Source organism: Channa argus, chromosome 23 (genome assembly GCF_033026475.1).
Source record: "Channa argus isolate prfri chromosome 23, Channa argus male v1.0, whole genome shotgun sequence".
Classification (NCBI taxonomy): Eukaryota; Metazoa; Chordata; class Actinopteri; order Anabantiformes; family Channidae; genus Channa; species Channa argus.
Genome location: NC_090219.1, coordinates 5,427,924 through 5,446,389, shown reverse-complemented (window position 1 = coordinate 5,446,389; position 18,466 = coordinate 5,427,924). Strand labels below are relative to the sequence as shown.

The 18,466-nt window shown below is 39.0% G+C and overlaps 1 protein-coding gene across 2 annotated transcripts in view; it reads left to right on the top strand.

The window, feature by feature from the left end:
* Positions 1 to 1,689: 1,689 nt before the first annotated feature.
* LOC137108692 (interleukin-1 receptor accessory protein-like 1) overlaps positions 1,690 to 18,466 on the top strand; it is a 233,356-nt gene continuing 216,579 nt past the window's right edge. For both annotated transcript variants that reach the window (XM_067493597.1, XM_067493596.1), the window contains exon 1: positions 1,690 to 2,192. The gene's annotated coding sequence lies outside the window, so the exon portion shown is untranslated. The remainder of the gene's footprint in view (positions 2,193 to 18,466) is intronic.

Sequence of the window (18,466 nt, the reverse complement as noted above, 5' to 3'; positions counted from 1 at the left end):
TCCATCCATCTTAGTGCGGACTTAATAGCGAACAGGAAAAACATGGTTATAAATATTAATACCGTTTAATGAATACTGATGCCAGATGTGGATATATTTACTGTGTTGGAATGTAAACGAAGCACACTGCACGGCCTATTTAAATATAAAAAGTACTATTCCTAAGAGACCCCTTTGTCAGTGCAGTTGAAGCATTTGCGTTTTTCTGTTTCACTGATGTAATAAAAACTTAATTACATTCATCAACGTACTAGAAATAGACAAGCAGAATAATATCTTCCTTTCTCTAAATAATAAAGGTTTGCTTTGTGCAGGTTCGTGTTTAGTTCCTGTATAATTAAAGGGAATTAGGTTGGCCTGCCTATAAGTCCTTTCTGATTATTCACTGATACTAGTGTTAGGATTCATCCAAATTCTCAGTCTTAATCAGTTTTGTTGCTTTGCTGGTAAACCTTTCTAAAATCCACCAAATTTACTAATAGTTTTCAAGAACAGATACTGTAGGTGGTTATTTTAAACATAATTAGGCTGGGATCCCAGTGATTTAGCTAAAAATACCGTGATGCTGTCAAGTTTACAGTAAATATACTGTAAATGCTATGGGGGGGTGACTGTGACCAATGTCACAGTTGTTGGTTCAATCCCCGGCTCCGGTAACATGTCAAAGTGTCCTTGAGCAAGACACTGAACCCCAACTTAGTTGCTCCCGGTGAGTGTTGGCCAGCTGCATAGCAGCTCCGCCATAGGTGTGTGTGTGATTGTGAGTGTGAATGGGTGAATAGGAGGCAGTTAAAGCGCTTTGAGTGCCAATAGCTAGAAAAGCGTTAAGTGCAGACCATTTACCATTTTGCTGATAAGTCATTTTATTACATTTTTATTATTAAATAATAAAATATCATGTATCAATGCTTCTATAGGAAGCATACAGCCCCCACCATGAATATTCTCATTGGATATATGCTTCTGTGGTAAATTTCGTATCTTTAACAAAATGCTTAAGTACACGTGACTTGATAATAAGAGTATTTTTACAGTGCATTTCAGAGCTGGTCTTCTATAACCATTGGGCGGCAGTGCGCGTATTTCCAGACTGAAGCTGCATTGCACTACCTGTCGGCCCACGCATTATATTCAGCACTCAATAAGCCATTAAAAATAACTTCCACACTCAGAATTTCCTTCTCTAAATAGGCGCATAATGAGTTTGAGTTTCCTCAGTGCAGCATGCACGGGATGAAGTCTCCAGAGGAACGCGGTGCTGACAAGAACCGCTCACACTGGTACCACTGTCAGGTCAGACAAAATAAGGAAACAACGACCGCAATACATTCTTCAAAATAAAAGTCCCAATTTAAACCACATTGAGAACGTCCTCACATATCCACGAGTACATACGGCATCAGTGAAGATGGACTAAGATGGATCCCGTAAGATTTGGTCACTTACACTAACATACTGTACGTCTTACAGTGTGAGATCTAAATATGTTGACTTTAACTTTGGAGGCATTGAAAAAATGATAATGCGGCTTCCATCAATTACTTCATTTCATAATTAAATCCAACCTCATCGTGAATATGTTGACGGCTGATGCACACGCTACCCGTGAATGTGATTTTATTTTGGTGGCAAATTCCGTCATATCCTTGGCTATTTCAGTTAACTGAAAAGCACTTGACACATCTTGCGTTGACTGAGAGGCAGTGAGAGAGGAGAGAGAGAGACTGCATCTGATGTGTCTTTCTGCACATCACTTTGGAAATTTGCGCTCATGTAGTCCTGCTTAAAGCGCTGCTCACCTGCCCCCGTTGTGTGGCCGTGAGCACCAAGGCAACTAATTTAATAGGATAATCAGACTAATGGTCTCCTCAGATATTACCCTTTATTAATTCTGTCGAGCATTGCCCTAATCAATGTCACGATTTTCTTCATTTTCTTCTTTCCTGGTGTTTGAAAGTGACTCGCTGCAGTTCTTTTTGTGATCTGTTTTGCGCCAGGCAAGACTGGCAATATGTAATTATGGAATAGACTCAGCGTTTTGTGGACTATCTGTCAACTGGAATATTACACAACTTGTTTTAATATCGCGACTGCTCACTCTGTAGACCAGAAGAATTTCAGATACACCGTGATGGTGTGGGGCAACCAGAACTGACAGCAGAGTGCACGCTTTATCTGGAAACTGCTTGTGGGTAAGTTAGATTTATTGTTTCAATTGTTACCTTGCCAAAGTTGGTAATATGCTGAGGTTGCATTCTCTTGACATGTTTAAACCAGTTTATCGGCTCCCACGATTTATTTGGATGGTACGAGCATTTCATATCCACAGATTTGAATCCCCCGATAATCGACGCGCTTTAGCAGACGGATTCGTGATTTCCTACTATGCAGCACTTAAATGCGCATTTGGAGCGAACACGTTTTTCCATCGGTTAACCACGAATTCGAGTCGCTCTTTTATGCTCTAGTTGCGGACCGATGCTTCTCGCTGGATCTACACGCCTGCAGTACCTCAGTGGAAGTGCACTGCTCAAGTCCCCCTGTAATCTTTAGTTAAACCCAATTATCCGAGCAGAGCGATTACACTGCGTTAGTGGATAGTTATTTTTTTCTCGACGTTAATTGTGTAATAGTGTGCGTATTTGCATTTCATCCCGGTGCGTCAGAAGTGTGTGTGTTTGTGTATGTGTCCCCGTGGAAGTGCGTGACTCCGTGCGTGTCTCAGTGGGTGTATGCGTGTTTGTGCACGTCACTTTATGCGCGCGTCTCCGAACAGGCCTGTGTGTGTCAGAGGCGGGAGGCGAGAAGAACCCGGGCTTAGTTATTTCAAATTATATCTGCTGTATGATTGCTTGGCGAGTCAGCTCTCTCTGCGCTTCTCCTCCGTTTTTCTCAGTATCTCCTCTCCTCTCCCCAGCTTCATTTCCCCGCATGGATGGATGATGGCTTATGATTGTCCAGATGGATGTTGGAGCTCCACTCTGGCTCTGATCAGGCTAGGCTTTGCCAGTTAAACATATTTGTGAATCAGGAAGTGATACTGATAGAAAGTTACAGCAGATGCTGGATTAAAAAAAAATCATTATCTTCTCTCTAGGTTATTCTATTGAAGGTACTGTAGCAACAGTTGCAAAGGTTCTTTTTTTGTTTGTCTTTCCCCATAACCACACAAATCCAAGACTTGCAGGCAGTGTCAGCCTCACATTCAACCATCGCCACATTGATTGGGAAATTGTCAGATTTTGTAACGTTTACTTTTTATTTCAGCTGCTCTAAAATCTACTTGCATCATACTCTGTGCTAAATCTTTCCACTCAATTTTCATTCTCGACACTTTGTGCTTTAGGTGATATCTTTTTGGTGAATGTTATTCAAATAACATCTTTATTCATCTACAACATCTGGGGTTAAACCTTTGAAAAGGAGCAACCAGTGGCACATAAATTAATAGGTAAGTGGCAGTGGCCACTTAACGGAAGCCCTGCAGCTACATATTGAGCTGAGTCGAGTGCTCTCATACAGAAATTGATTTTAGACAAAAAGATTACGGTAGCTTTAGAAAATATTCAGACCCCTTTACTTTTTACCCACATTGTGTTGTGGATTAAATTTTAAATGACTCAATAACATAGAATGACAAAGTAAAAATATGTTTTGATATAAAAAAGTGATTTATCATAGATAAAAGCATTTAGAACGTGAAATCAGTAGTGTAGAAGCTCCTTTGGCAGCAATAATAGCTTTGATTCTTCTTGGGTGACTGTAAAAGTTTTTATTTCTGGATTTGGACTGTTTATCCCACTGTTTTTGACTCATCCTCTTAAGTTCCTGATTGGATAGGAAATGTCTGTGAACTGCTATTTTCAGGTTTCTCCACAGATGTTCTAGGATTTGGCTGGGCCACCTGAGAATGTTGGAAGCTTTTTCTAAAGTCGCTGCAGTGTTGTCTTGTTTGTATGCTCATTATTGAGTTGGGAAGTGTTAATCTGCCGTTTTTCTTCATCATAGGGATGCCATTAGTACCTGGTATTTGCAGATGTGGTGCTTGGAGCTCTGGCCTAAGGTTAAATCTTTGTCACTTTAAACCAGAGAATAATTTTCGTCATGTTCATAAAATCATTTAAATACTGTTTGGCAAACTCCAAATGTATGGTTTTAGATGTTCATGTCAAAGTGGCTTCTGTCTGCCATCTCTTCCAAAAAAGGCCCAATAAGAAGAATTTTGCTGAAATGGTTGTCCTTCTGGCAGGTTCTCTCATCTCTTCAGTGGACTTCAGAGCTCTGAACGAATATTGACTTCCTGGTTAATTTCCTGACCAACGCCCTTCTTGCCCAGTTACTCATTTGCCCATTGCCCATTTTACAATAATAATAAGTGGTTTATGCCCTTGCCCTGATCTGTGCCCTGATCACCTCAATTTTGTCCCACAGATCTTCAGAGAGTTGCATGGTCTTCATGGCTTAGTTTTGTCCTGACATGCAGTTTGAATTGTGGGACCATATAAATGCAGAAGCATGCCTTTCTGAACTATGTACATTCAGTTTAGTCTTCTGCAGGCCAACTCCATTGAAGTTCTAGGCACATCTCAAGGACAATTAAAGTAAACAGAAACACTTGGCCACAATTTGGGTGGTTAGCACCTGGCCTCTCGCCCAATGTCAGCTCGTACTGGCCCTTTTCTTTGCCTTTAGTAACTCACATTTCATTGTATTTTTCTTTTTTAAAATCACAACTTAACTTGTCTTGCCCTAAAAAGAGCTAAAACAATGAAAAGTCTTTCAAATAACACTTGAACCTGTTCAGTACAATGCCAGACACAGAAGGATTTGAAGACATCACCAGCTTTTTCCTTTCCTGTCTTGATAGATGCGTTTAATTTTCCAGAAGCTGTCACAAAGGCCTTTTGGCCTTAGGTTTGCAATCAAGCGGAGGACAGTCAAAGGCTTTCAAATAAAAGAGTTCATTAATGTGGTGGGAAATAAGTGTTGTTTCACCGTGGAATATTGGCTCTGGGTGAGGAATGATAGGAGCAATTGATGAAGATTTGTGAGAAAGAATGTTGGAGAGGAAGTTGAAGATGGGGACACCTCAGTCACAGCTTTTCAATTTCATTAGTAAGACTCAAGGGGAAATGGAAGCACTGAGAGGTGATCCAGCTTGTGTGTTTGCGTATGTGCGGCCATGTCCATGTGTGCAAATATTGTAAATGGTGTGCTTACAGTTGGGCACCTTTCTTTCTTCTTTTGCAGAGTTTCTGACTCTTGTAAAGTATCAAAAGCTATGGATTACATGCACAACAGACATACTCTAAGTTACAGCTTTTAAAAATCCAATTCCCATGAAGATGAGATTCTTTTTTCCTTGTTCCATTTTCCATTGCAATCACAGGGCATCGATCTGATCCAAAGCTATTTATTTTTGTTGCAGACATCATGTCATGAATTGACAAGTACATTTCAGCTACATCTTTTTCACCGAGTCACATTAACAGACCGTCTATAGAGCCAAGCAAACACAATTCATCTTTGTCAAAATCACACTTTAACAAACTGTTATCATGGGGAGCAATTGTCATTATTTATTATGGACAACATGATAAAATGACCTGCCTCCTGCTGGTCTCATGAAGTTTCATACATTCTAAAACTTTGCAGTCCATGTTACAATTTTGTAACTAGGGCTGTAACTAAAATTTAATATTCTGATATAGTTAATTTTATATCCCATTAATGATATATGTCATGCTAGACGATATTTTCTGTAAATTCCATTAAAATACAACTTGGGAAAGCCCATTACTTACTATTGTTTAATTGAAATACTTGACCATCTAGAGGGAAATTTGAGTTTACCGTATCACAAAATGTATAGCATACTTTTGTGGCTTTCATCCAAAGATTATTTCCGTACCGTATGATATGATATTTGGATAGGTGGTGGTGGTGTTAGTCTTATGTGGAAACAGGTGTAAAAAATAAAAACGTCCAATAGTCAACATGAACTCATGCATTGGGTAAAAAAAACAATCCCACTTTAAAAGTTAACAGAAGCCTCTCAGCTGCTGTTGCTACATTGTTAGCTAATGTTAACTAGTACAAAAAACGATTAATTTTGGACTGTGTTTGAGCTTAACCTCTGTAGCTTTTTGTTCGTATAGACACCACCTTCTGTTCTGAATAAACCTGTTCTGTGTCACCATCACTCTCCTTCGTGTGTTTGAGTTCCTGCATTGCTGCATTTGCACCATTTAGAAAAAGGCTGCCTCCATAGGCACAGATTCCATGGGTGCTTTAGAGCATGGTCACCCATGGGAAATGGTGAGCACCCATGAGGAAATTATGTGGTGAGGATAAAAACTAGACTGTAGTCTATAATTATCACGTGAAGTATGTGCTTAAATGTGTTTATAACCACCAGCACTCAAACTGTTTCCTGACCTTTTGTTTTATCTGAATGTGTATTTATGCGCACATGCATAGACGGAGTGACGCACATAATTTTGGGGGTATACTCTGATAAAGCAGTGCAAGGTCTCCTCTTGGTGTTTCTGCGGTAAGGACGGTTGGTTTCTGAAGTAACATTATGCTTTTGGAACGTTTGGTAGTTTATTGATTTAACAAACCGTGGTAGCACCAGAGCACAGTGTGATTACGCATGATTATCCACTGCCTTTACCTAAATCAATCAGGTGTAAATGATGAAAGGAATAATGCAACGTAACCACACATTCCTTTACACATAACCCTATACCAGATTCATTGGTTAGAAATCAGCATTCTACCTATGGAAGGTGTGGGATTCTTGTGTTTCTTTAATTCTGTGCAGTGCACCTTATTTCCATCCAGTTCATATTTTAGTCTTAAACTGAATTACAGTGCAAATCTGGTATAGGATATCACCATAGAGATATTACGGAAGGTTACAACACAAGAAGTGTAGTAAAGCATCTGATAATATAGCATAAATAGCATCAAACAATAATTTATTTGATCACCCCCACCATCTGTAGTTTCTGGGGGCATCCTCCAGGAAGAAGAAAAATCGGGGCCCATGGCTGCCAAAATGAGTGTGATATGTGATGCAACAATATAAATGAAAAAAGCATTATATGAAACAATAGTCATTTTTTATCATCACACGCGATATATCGTCACATCGCACAGGCCTATTTGTAACCTTAATTTATGGCTACAGCTTCGTCTTCTATAATCTGTCCTCTGTATTAGTAGGTAACTCAACCCTTGTGTCCCTTTTACAGAACACAACAAGCATGATCACTTGCTGATGGGAGACCATGCTATATGGTAAAATAAATGGCCTTCAAAATTGACTTCTCATTCACTTTGTGGCCCGCGAGCGCTTGGTGTGCTGTTCTGTGCTGTTATTCAGCAGAGAGGTATCAAAAACAATAGTCTTTCTTACAAATCATTTTCATGGGCCACTTATTTTTTTAGACCTTGATTTAAATTCATTCATGTATGGATGTAAATACAGCAGAGCATCTGCTACTGCTATGCTAGTTTTATTTACTTTCTGCATGTAATGGCATTCATACCCTAACAGAGCAATGCTTAATACCACAGTGAAAGGATGGTAATGGCATCATTTTCAACTGTCTCTTTACATTTCTCTTGAAAAACATATGCAAGCTATTCTTCCCAACTAATGGGGGGCAAGAACAGCTTGCATAAAGATCAAAGCTAGCACAAAGATCAAAGCACAAAGTTGCCTAGAATGTAATGCAATTTAAAAGCGTTTATTTTCTGATTTGTTACAGCAGAAAATAAAAGAACTTGGGGTCAGCTGCAGAGTAGCATGCCCTGAAGCTTAAATGTTGTGCTGGTCAAGTGTAACAGGGCTACAATGAAGAAGAGGCGATGAAACACTTGTGTTTCACTTCTTCTGATAAAACGGACATCTGTGGCATGATCAATTACCTCAATATACAATATTTTTCTTTGCTAGGGGCAAGTGACGTTTAATATGAATGCGTCCCCCCCTTCTTAGTCAGCAGTAGAATGAGAAGCACATTGCTATAAGCAAGAGGATGGAATTATCATTTTCATCCTTTCTTCCCAGCCTCACTGTCATCATGCCATGTCTGGAGGTGATCCTCTGAGGCCCATCCAACCTAGAAAGATGAAGTTGATGTGTTTTAGATAGCTTTTAGAGAGATGTGGATAGAGGATGGAAATTACATGCCAGAGGAAGCAAAATGAGCAATTTTTCCTCCCATTTCACCTCCTCTCGTCATCGGATCTGTGCTTACTCATTCACAAAGGCTTTGTTGTGACATTCCATACATTGGTGTGGAGATAAAAAAATCATGCAAAATGCCAGTTGGCATGGAAAAAAGAAATCCAGACTACATTAAGCTAATGCATTTGCTGGGTAGCTGCATAGTAGAAGAGACATATTGCTCTAATGTTATCAAAACACTATCATAGCTACCAATCTTTATTCACATTTTCACCTGTTTTCCAAGTGGTGGGTGATGAGATATTCAGGGAACTCAGTAGAGCCTTTTACAAGCCCATTTAGGATGGTGTGCCGACAAAGTATTCACTGAAAAGATATGCTCAGACTATTATATACAGAATCTACTTGAGTTGGAGCCATGGACTCAGCCTATTTGCATACAGTATTTGAATGCACACATGGGTGCCCACAATTGGAATCCTGACAGTATTTGCACCAAATTCTCCCTTCTGAGCCAGACAGGCCCTTAACCAGCCACATCAAAGGATTAATAGTGAATGAAATCAAGAAGTGCTTCATTAGCAAGTCTTCATTAACCACTACACGTGAGACCTTACGGGACACACAATAGTATTTACAGCTAATCTTACACATATATTTTAACCTTTCACACTGCCTCTAGTACAAGATAGGCTTGGTGGGCGTCAGAGCAATTTAGACGTGACTCCACAATGAATTAATATTTTCTGCCAGTGTGCTGCATTTACAACATTTTCAAAGCTTAGTTTAATGGTAAAATGTATGCACTATATTGTGTCCAAAAATTGAACAAAATTAAAAATTGATACATTTAAATGCAATAGCAAAGATTAAGCAGCTTGGTACAACTTTACTTAAAGACACTCTTTTTTACCTTATTGCAAACATTGATCTGAACAGTAAACACATTTTCAAAATGTTTGTTATATCTTGTGTCATTAAGGCCAACAATAATTAGCTTGGCCCAGTTCAGTAACATGCATAGCTGAATGCCCTGAGCCAAGGAATTATACCTATGTATTCAAACATAACAATTGAATTAATAATTAAATCGCCAGTTAGCAATGGGGATTGAATTTCTAGTGTACCTTATTTCCCAGACAGAGCTCTGGACCAGACCCACAGAGACTGGCTCTCAACAGGGTTCTTGATTGATGGGCCACTTTACGAGAAGGGCCTGGGGACGTAGCACTCCTTGTCCTCCGATATTGAATCTCAGCTACCTAGCATGGAGATGTGGGTTGTCTATTATTGTGTAAAGCTTATTTGCATTGCGCCGTTAAGCTCTCAGTGGTAACTACAGCGTGTCTGCTCCCCTTAGCACTTAACTTTATTTTTGCTTGCAGGGCTGTTTGGTTCAAACATGTGGGGGACATTTTCAGAGAAGCCATGCGGTGAAGGCCAATAGCTTTGGCGTCTATTTTGCAATGTGGTTATGAACCCTTGAATATATATACCATATAAACAGTTATTTTCCAAGAGCTGTGCATGCACCTGTCCCTATGGGATGTGTGCTTCACTTCAATTTAAATTTCAGCATAAATATACTATGCCTTCCATAATACAGTATATTGTGTAGTATGATTCAAAAGCCACAGGCTGCACATCCATTATTACGTCCGACATTGTATGTTCATCATTGATGAAAGTTTAGGTACTTCTAAGCAGCGTATAACGTCACCCAGATAAATTGACTGCACCATTACAACACACTGTTAGAATAAAGACTTCTGCTTTTCGTTCAAAGGCATTTGTTTGTTTTCTTGCTGTTGGTTGTATTGTGCATTTGCTCTGCTCTTAGGTGAAGTAGATTCTTCCTAGTGGTGGATTTGATATAAAAAAAAAATCAGCAAGATAAATGTTTAGCAGCCTTAATGACTATAGTTGCTGTAGGGTAGGCGCTTATTAACTTGTGTTAATAATCTGACAATCCTCTTTCATTCCCCCTTAAATCTGCCCACAGTTCTGCTGCTTAGACAGTATAGTTGGCTAAAGTGATTTAGAAAACCACAGAATCTACTACTACTGGCATAATTTCGGAGTTTTTGTTGGCTTCTGATTTCCACAATTTTATGGTCTGAGAACATTTATGTTAGACATTTAGGTGGTTACAATCCATGTTTTTCTTTCATCTGTAGAGAACTGCTCTGTTGTACTAGATGTCAACCATCCTCCCTCTTTTAAGGGCCAATTGAAAAAAGGACATATCCAGTGAAATCTTTTTCTACTGTTATACAGTAAAATATGCATTGTTTTTTTTTTTTTACTTCTTAAAGTCAGAGCTCCTTGAAGAACTCCGACTTTGATGCTCTCCAATGAATAGCATTAGCATACTGTAGAGTTAGCTAGAGACTCGTCGGTTCAGCAGATCAGTCTCAGTGTCACAGATTTAAATTTAGGTGTTGAGTAAAAATGTGTGCTAGAGGTTGTGTGCGAGAGAGATAAAGAGAAATGCTCCAGCCTGCGAGTATCTCATCATTGCCACTGGAAGTACCAAACTCAGCTTGATGAATTTTCATTTTATTTAGCTGTGAGACTGTTTCTCTGAAGTACACCTACTGCTGCTATAGATAGATGTAACTAATGTTAGACTTCAGATATCTCTGCCGCATGAGCTTTTACAAGTGCCATTCTGCAGCTACTGCAGCATGCTTCCTCTCAAGGTGAGTCCTATATCAGACCTTGAACTCTGACCGTGTTTGAAAGTTTGATTGACATCAGCAGCACAGATCAATCCAGTGGGGAAAAAAAAAACCTGCACTTGAGTTTAACAGAATGGAGTTGATTCTGTCACAAGTGTGACTCTTACAAAGAACTCCTTTCAGTAACATACATACATAATAGCCCAGTGTCTGTTGTAATAACATAAAAGGAGCAGTTTAAACCTAAAGTGTACTGTCTGTATGTATAATGTGTTTTGTGATTAATGAAATTGATGGTCTGTAATCATGTTTTCATGTAAGCTCTCTCTTGCTAAATTATTTACAAGAAGTACCATCATCTCTTCAAATTTAGGAGTGTGAATCAGCAGCATTATTTTGCTATAAATCCGTACTCCCTTGAGTTAATTAAAAAATTGAAGACAGTTTATATTATATTTTTAGTGCCCATAGCAGCTGTGAGGGGGCACTTTGACAACCCTGATAATTATCTGTGCTTTTGAAAAACGATGTAACACCTCTAACTTCTAAAAGTGTGCTGTGTATATGCTATATATCTGATATATCTGAACAGATTTTTTGGACAGTTATGGAGAAGTCAACTCAATAAAACATAATCACTATGATGTTAAAATATGGTTAGTTTGCAAAGGACTCTACAGTTAACAGAGTTTTCCCCAGTTATTTTCTTCGGTGTGTGTCAGTGCTCTGCTACTTGGAATCACCATACTGCCTCTGATAATTGCCTTATCCCTGTCCTCTTTGTCTGTCCTACCATTTATGCCATTTGTCCATCCACTCTTACCCTTTCGCTTCTTTTTTTTCAATGTTTCCAGTAGGGTCTCCCTTAGTCATCTTAGGCCTAGCCTGGAATATCCAAAGAGAGAGATCTGTTCATTTAATGTCATCCTTATGTCCCTGGCACCCAGGCAGGATAAAGAATCTTGTTAGCAGGCAGCTCAGGAAATGGAACTAAGAACTGGATGTGACTGCAAAGACAGTTTGTGTGTGCATGTGTGCACGTTTGTGTGTTTCCATAGAATTCAGTGGAAATTGATTTTTTTTTTTACTGGTGACTAACAGCTCACAAGTCTAAAAATATAAATTATACATGAGATATTGTTTTAACCATATTTCACCTACAGAGAGAGTAATGTCTGCCACTTGGATTTACTTAAATAACTATTGAGGTCAAATGTCAAGTTTATAACTTGGATTGATTCTAAATCCTTTTTTTTTTCTTTTTTTTCATTTATTTTCAAACCCAGATTTAAAAAAGTTGGGAAGATGCACAAAATGTAAATAATAAAAGAATGCAATGATTTGCGAATCTCAACCCATATTTTATTATCAATGGAACATAAACAACATCAGATGTTGGAATTGAGAAATGTTACCATTTCATGGAAAACAATTTGATGGCAGCAACACATCTCAACAAAGTTGGTAGAGGGTGGTGTTTACCATTGTGTAGCCTCCCCTCTTCTTTTAACTACTGTCTATGAACATCTCGGAATTGAGGAGACCAGCTCCTGGATTTTTAGTAGAAGAATTTTTTCCCATTCTTGTCTGATGCACGATTCTAGCTGCTCAACAGTCTGGAGCCTTTGTTCCCGGATTTTTTGTTTTATGATGCGCCAAATGTTTTCTATTGGAGAAAGATCGGAACTGCAGGCAGACCAGTTAAGCACCTGGACTCTTCTCCTGCAAAGCCATGCTGTTGTGATGTTTGCAGCATGTGGTTTAGCATATTTTTATCTTTTTTTTTTTTTTTTTTTTTGTCCTTTCTGCTTATCCTGTGAGTTCAGGGTCGCCACAGCAGATAATTTTTTCCGCATGTTAAATTTGGCACATTTTCTTTTTACACCGGATGCCCTTCTTGACAAAAACCTCCCTAATTTCTGCCGGGCTTGGAACCGGCACTTCATGGCTGGGGATGGGCTGTTGGGGGTTCATTGTCTTGCCCAGGGACACTTTGACATGTAAGGAGTGGGGTGCCACTCCAGCAACTGAGCCACTGCCACCCCCTAGTATGTGGTTTAGCATTGTCTTGCTAAAATATGCCAGGTCTTTCCTGAAAGAGACATTATCTGGATTGGAGCATATGTTGCTCTAAAACCTCTATGTACTTTTCAGCATTGATGGTGCCTTTCCAGATGTGTAAGCTGCCCATGCTATAAGCACTAATGCACCTCCATACCATCAGATATGCAGGCTTTTGAACTGTCCAATGACAACAAGCTGGATGGTCACTCTCATTCTTTAGTCCACAGGAAACAGTGTCCATGGTTTCCAAAAACAATTTTTGACCATCTGACAAGAACTGTTGCATGATACGACTTTAACTTAACATTTGTAGATTGCTCAGTGAACTGCGTTCACAGACAGTGATTTCTGACAGTGATTTCTGTTCCTGAGCCTATGCTGTTATGTCCAGTAGAAAATCATGCCTGGTTTTAATGCAGTGCCACCTGAGGCTCCAAAGATTACGCACATCCAGTTTTGATGAAATCAGATATCATAGTCATTGGTCCCAAATCCCTTACTAAAATCACACATTATTTTTTCATCAACATGGACAGTTTGACACAACATTTCATGAAAAATATTAGCTCATTTTGAATTTGATGCAAGCAAAACATCTCAAAAAAGTTGGAAAAGGATGATGTTTACCATTGTGTAGCACCCCATCGTCTTTTAACAACTGTCTGTAAACATCTACGAAGTGAGAAGACCAGTTGCTGGAGTTTTAGGAGAGGAATGCTGTCCCATTCTTGTCTGATGCAGGATTTTACCCTCTTAACAGTCCTGGGCCTTTGTTGCTGGAATTTTTGTTTTATGATGCACCAAATGTTTTCTATTGGCGAAAGGTCTGGACTGCAGATAGGGTAGTTCAGCACCCTCAGACTTTTCTCCTGCAAAGCTGTGCTGTTGTGATGATCCAGCATTCTGGACCAAAACAAGCCCACATCTAAGCATCCATACAAGGTTTGGGCCATCAGTGTGTCTCTAAACAAATCAATGCCCCCGACAGAAACGCACAACTTAACTTGGTGGTTGAAAACGTCTCAGCTGTTACAGCCAACTAATGGTGTCGTTCCCTGTGATGACGCAACAACGCAAATGCAATAAAGTTTCAGGGATGTATAGTTTACAGGCACTCTTTAACTGGGAGTTGTGCAGTACAACATTCCAGATTCTAGATACACTCATCTTACTTCCTATTTGCGTAATCGATTATGTCGCCGCACTCCGAGTTCAAAATCAATCAACATCTTCCCAACTGTTTTGGAATTGGGGTTCTATATTCACACTTTTGTCACATCTATACTTGAGTACATCCAGAGCATAGTGCTCAATAAACTGCAGTACCTCCAGAACTTTGCCACCCATCCTACTCCTGTGAGCATATCACCCATATCTTAAAGAACCGCCACTGGCTTCCTGTCCCTTAATGCATTCAGTTCAAACTTCTTCTCATTTCTCAAAGATCCCTGCCTAACCAATCCCTCCCACCTTTCCAACCTCCATTGCCACACTCCTGCCCATAGCCTCCGCTCAGCTGATGCCAACCTCTTATCCACGCCATGCAGAACTAAAAATATGTCCTGTGGTGATGGGGCTTTTTCCATTGCAACCCCTGCTTTTAGGAACTCTCTCCCAAAACATCTTCCTAACTGCAATAATCTGTTCAAGTAGTTTCAAGAAACTACTCAAAACAGTTTTAATTATTGATCAGTGTTCCCCTGTGTTGTGTTTCCCATTTCTTTTATTTTTAATATATTGTATTGGCAAAACATGCCTTTTTAAAACTTTAGTGAATGTATTAAATATTGTATAGACTTCTTTGGTTTCCCACCTCTTAATAACATATGACCCTGATTAATAATAATAGTGCTTCATTATGAAAACACATATATAGCTGTGGCAACATTGTAGCTGGATGGTCATCACATTTTAAAGTGCTCACAGTCACTCATAGACCTAGCAGTCACTAGACAACAACTTGGGTTTTAACTTTTAGAAAAAATATTACATACAGTATGTAACAATACATACAGTATCTAATTGCAACTGACAAAAATATATTATTACATAATGTTGTTCTTGATGTGTTTTGTTTGTGCTTTTTTTTTACTTGCTGTTGCCAGGGAAAAATGGACTGTTCATATTTTGGCACTAATGCAGAAGAAATATTTCTGTGCAGTGTAAACCATGTTTAGAAATGTGGATTGCATTTGAGAAGCGACCTTTTTTCTCCCTTCCTGCGTGCTTATCAAGAACATGGAGGCCTGTGGTTGCAGGGTTATTAGATAATCTAAAATGGAATAATTCAGTGAGGAGAGCAAAGTCGTGTGGGTGTATGTATGCGTCAGCCAAGGGCGTAAGGGCTTGAAAAGTGTTCCTCACAAATAGAATTGTTAACTCACCAAGCAGAGTACATATCAGTTTCATGGCTGGTGTTCCGAAGAAGGGTGCACAGGGGTAACCTGGGGGAAAGGTAGGTGTGATGCGGAAGTGGGAAGTGGAGTTATTCTTTCAAACACACAAACTCACTGTTTGTATTTCTTCTCGACAACAAAACATAAGCTAATCTAGTTGAGATTTATGTATATGATATGGTAGCGTCCTACAAATTTGTGAACAGTCATGTAAAAAACATTAGATGTATGCAGTGGGTCCTCAGTGTTAACAGCTAAAGAAAATGTGTCACAAGGCAAGACACATCTGAAATGAGAGATCCGTATAAATCATCATCTCAATATCCATCTGGTGAGCTGTAGTAAAGCAGTAGGCTACAGCAATAGTCGTCGATTGGTGAAATTGTTTGTGCGAGGGGGAGATGCATTCCTTCAGGGCTAACTTCAAGCCCTGAGAGTGTTGAAAGAGTGCCCCATTTTTCTTGCTGAACCCTCCTCAAAAGTAATTGAATTTCGGATGAATCCGCTGAGGAGGAAACACTGTCAGGGAGGGAAAAAAGCGAATGCTTGAGGAAAAAAACAATCATAGAATGAGAGGCAGGTGACAGCACCTTTTGGATGAGCTTCTCTAAAGAATGATGCTCTGAGATGTTTGACAGGATAAGCTTTCATTGTTGGATTTTTAAGAGAAGACTTTTTTTTTTTAAGATTTCATATGTTTTGGACATCCAACATTCGTTCATTTGTTGACAGAGGATAGCTGCTTTTGCTTTTTTCTGCTCTATTGTGTTCCTGATCGTATCTCTGACAGTTAGACAGCAGCACTGAATCTATCACTTTTCACTAGCTAATAACCATGTGCCAAGAAGTAAGGCGATAGTGACAATAATACATTGACACCCTTTTCATGATTACTGATAACAAATTGAGTGTTTGACCTTGAAAAGCCCTTGAGTAGCTGGTTTCTTCAATCTTCATCTTCTTAAATACACTTTATCAGTGTCTAAGGTAGAAAGTGACAAATAAATCTCAATATCAAATGTTACCATGTGATTTACTTTGTTTGGGAAACACTGAAGAAATCTAGAAGTAGTAGAAAAGCAGCACAATTAAATCATAGCAAATCGACCAGTGGCTACATGCCCTCTCCAACTCCATCTTGAACTATCACTTTCCCTTCCTTAGTTTGCCAGCTTACTCCCAGCTGATTAAGAGACTCAAGTTATCAGTAAAATCAATTGTTAAATATGGACGTATTTAAATGTTGAAGATTCGCAGTTCTGAGTGTAGAAACCTGGAAATCACACCCACAAAAATTACACCAATGAGAAGGAATATGCATCAACATTTTTTATCACAAATCCGCTGATTTAGGATCTGGCACTTGAGTGAGGTGGATGCAAGGAAGACCCTGTTAAAGGTAAAGTTAAAGCTGCCCTTTTCCTCAAAACGATTGCCTAATGTTTAGCTTATGTCTTAACCAATTTACCTGATAAATCGCTTTCACAGGAGAGCTGTTCATGTGCCACCGTCTGCCTATGAAGTCTGCAGTATCCTTCCTCAGAGATTACTAACCTGTGGCACTCAGCTCCATCATTACGAAGCACTTTAAAAAGCTAGAGGTCCAGCATGTCAAAGATCACCAACTAGATTGCTTTAGGTGCAAGCAGGGGATGTCATTGCTACTCAGCCCCCACATCTTTAAAGTCATAACATCTATGTCTGAACGTTGTTTGACAAGCTCTACAGTCTTGGACTGAGTAATACCTTATATAATTGGGTTCTGGCCTTTCCCACCAACATACTAGACAGCTTGGATAGTCAGACACACTTCTACAAACTACTGTGAAATATGACTATTCTACTGTGTGTTACATGTTCCCTCAAGCTTCCACAGATGGGTAATTGCAAGTATCCTGACTGGCCACTTGACAACTAGGCATCACACACACGATCCACGTAGATCCGCTTAGTATCACTGTCCAACATTTGTGAGATAGGGTGCGTGCCCAGAGGAGAACAGTTATGGACATCATCTTGTCCAACTTGTGTGTTCAACCAGGTCCTTGTCTTGCAAGAGACAAAGGAGTATCTGCTGAATACAGTTTAGCTTCTTCCCTCAGGCTGTAAGTGTTCAACACCACTTTAACTCTCCCACACAACCACCAGTAAACATTTAAATGCCACCCATCTTGACTTTACTGACAGAATTAGCAGATTAACAGAAAAATAATCATTTTTGGCTTAAAACATTTTATTTTTCAAGAAAAATATCAAATATTCCCTTTTACCATCAATTGTGGATTTATTAAGGTTTTTTTAAGGATTTATTTCTTTTTTCCCAGCAAAGTAACCCCCTTTCTTGGGACATCTATTTAGACAAAAGAAGACTTTTGAAAGTGTCACTTTTTGCTTATTAATCAATTTTGAAAATAATCATTGATCGCAAGCCTATGCTGAACTGTATGAATGATTATTTTTTTTAAATAATAAACAATGCGACCTATTGCTCGGCGGTGTAGTGTTACTGTTTACTGTAGCAGATAAATGATCTTCTTCTTTCTTCATAACCTCAGTCTGATTGTGCCTTTTCTGCATTATACCAAAATGTACAGCTTCATTGCTAGTGTATTGGCACTCTTAGTAATAACTCCTTGTAAGATCTCCAGATCTTTTTGCTAGTCATTGACTTTTATTATTTACCTAGATTTACAATATATTGTTTTTTATCTTCTTTTTATTATTCTTCTATTTTGGTTGTTACCATTTAAATGAATAGCTATGTACTTATTCATTGCCCTCGAATAAACCACAAATAACATATTTCTAACTGGTAAAATTATTATATCAGTGTCCTTGCGAAAAGCTCTCTGAAACCTCGTTTCTGGACTCATTTTGCTCTCAAAAGCTCATGGCAAAGCACTGTCATGTTTTCATTTGTGATTCTTTCATATATTTTACTCCAAAAGCTACAGTTTATTTATCTGGGTGTACATGTAGGCATAGGGTATGATGAGTGTTTCCAACTATGTGCTCATCAGCATAGTCAATAATATTGCCTGATGAAAATTAATTACAATGCATTGCATGAGCATGTGTTAACCTTTTCAGTTCTAACAAGCATTTACTGTGATGTTTAGCAGGCC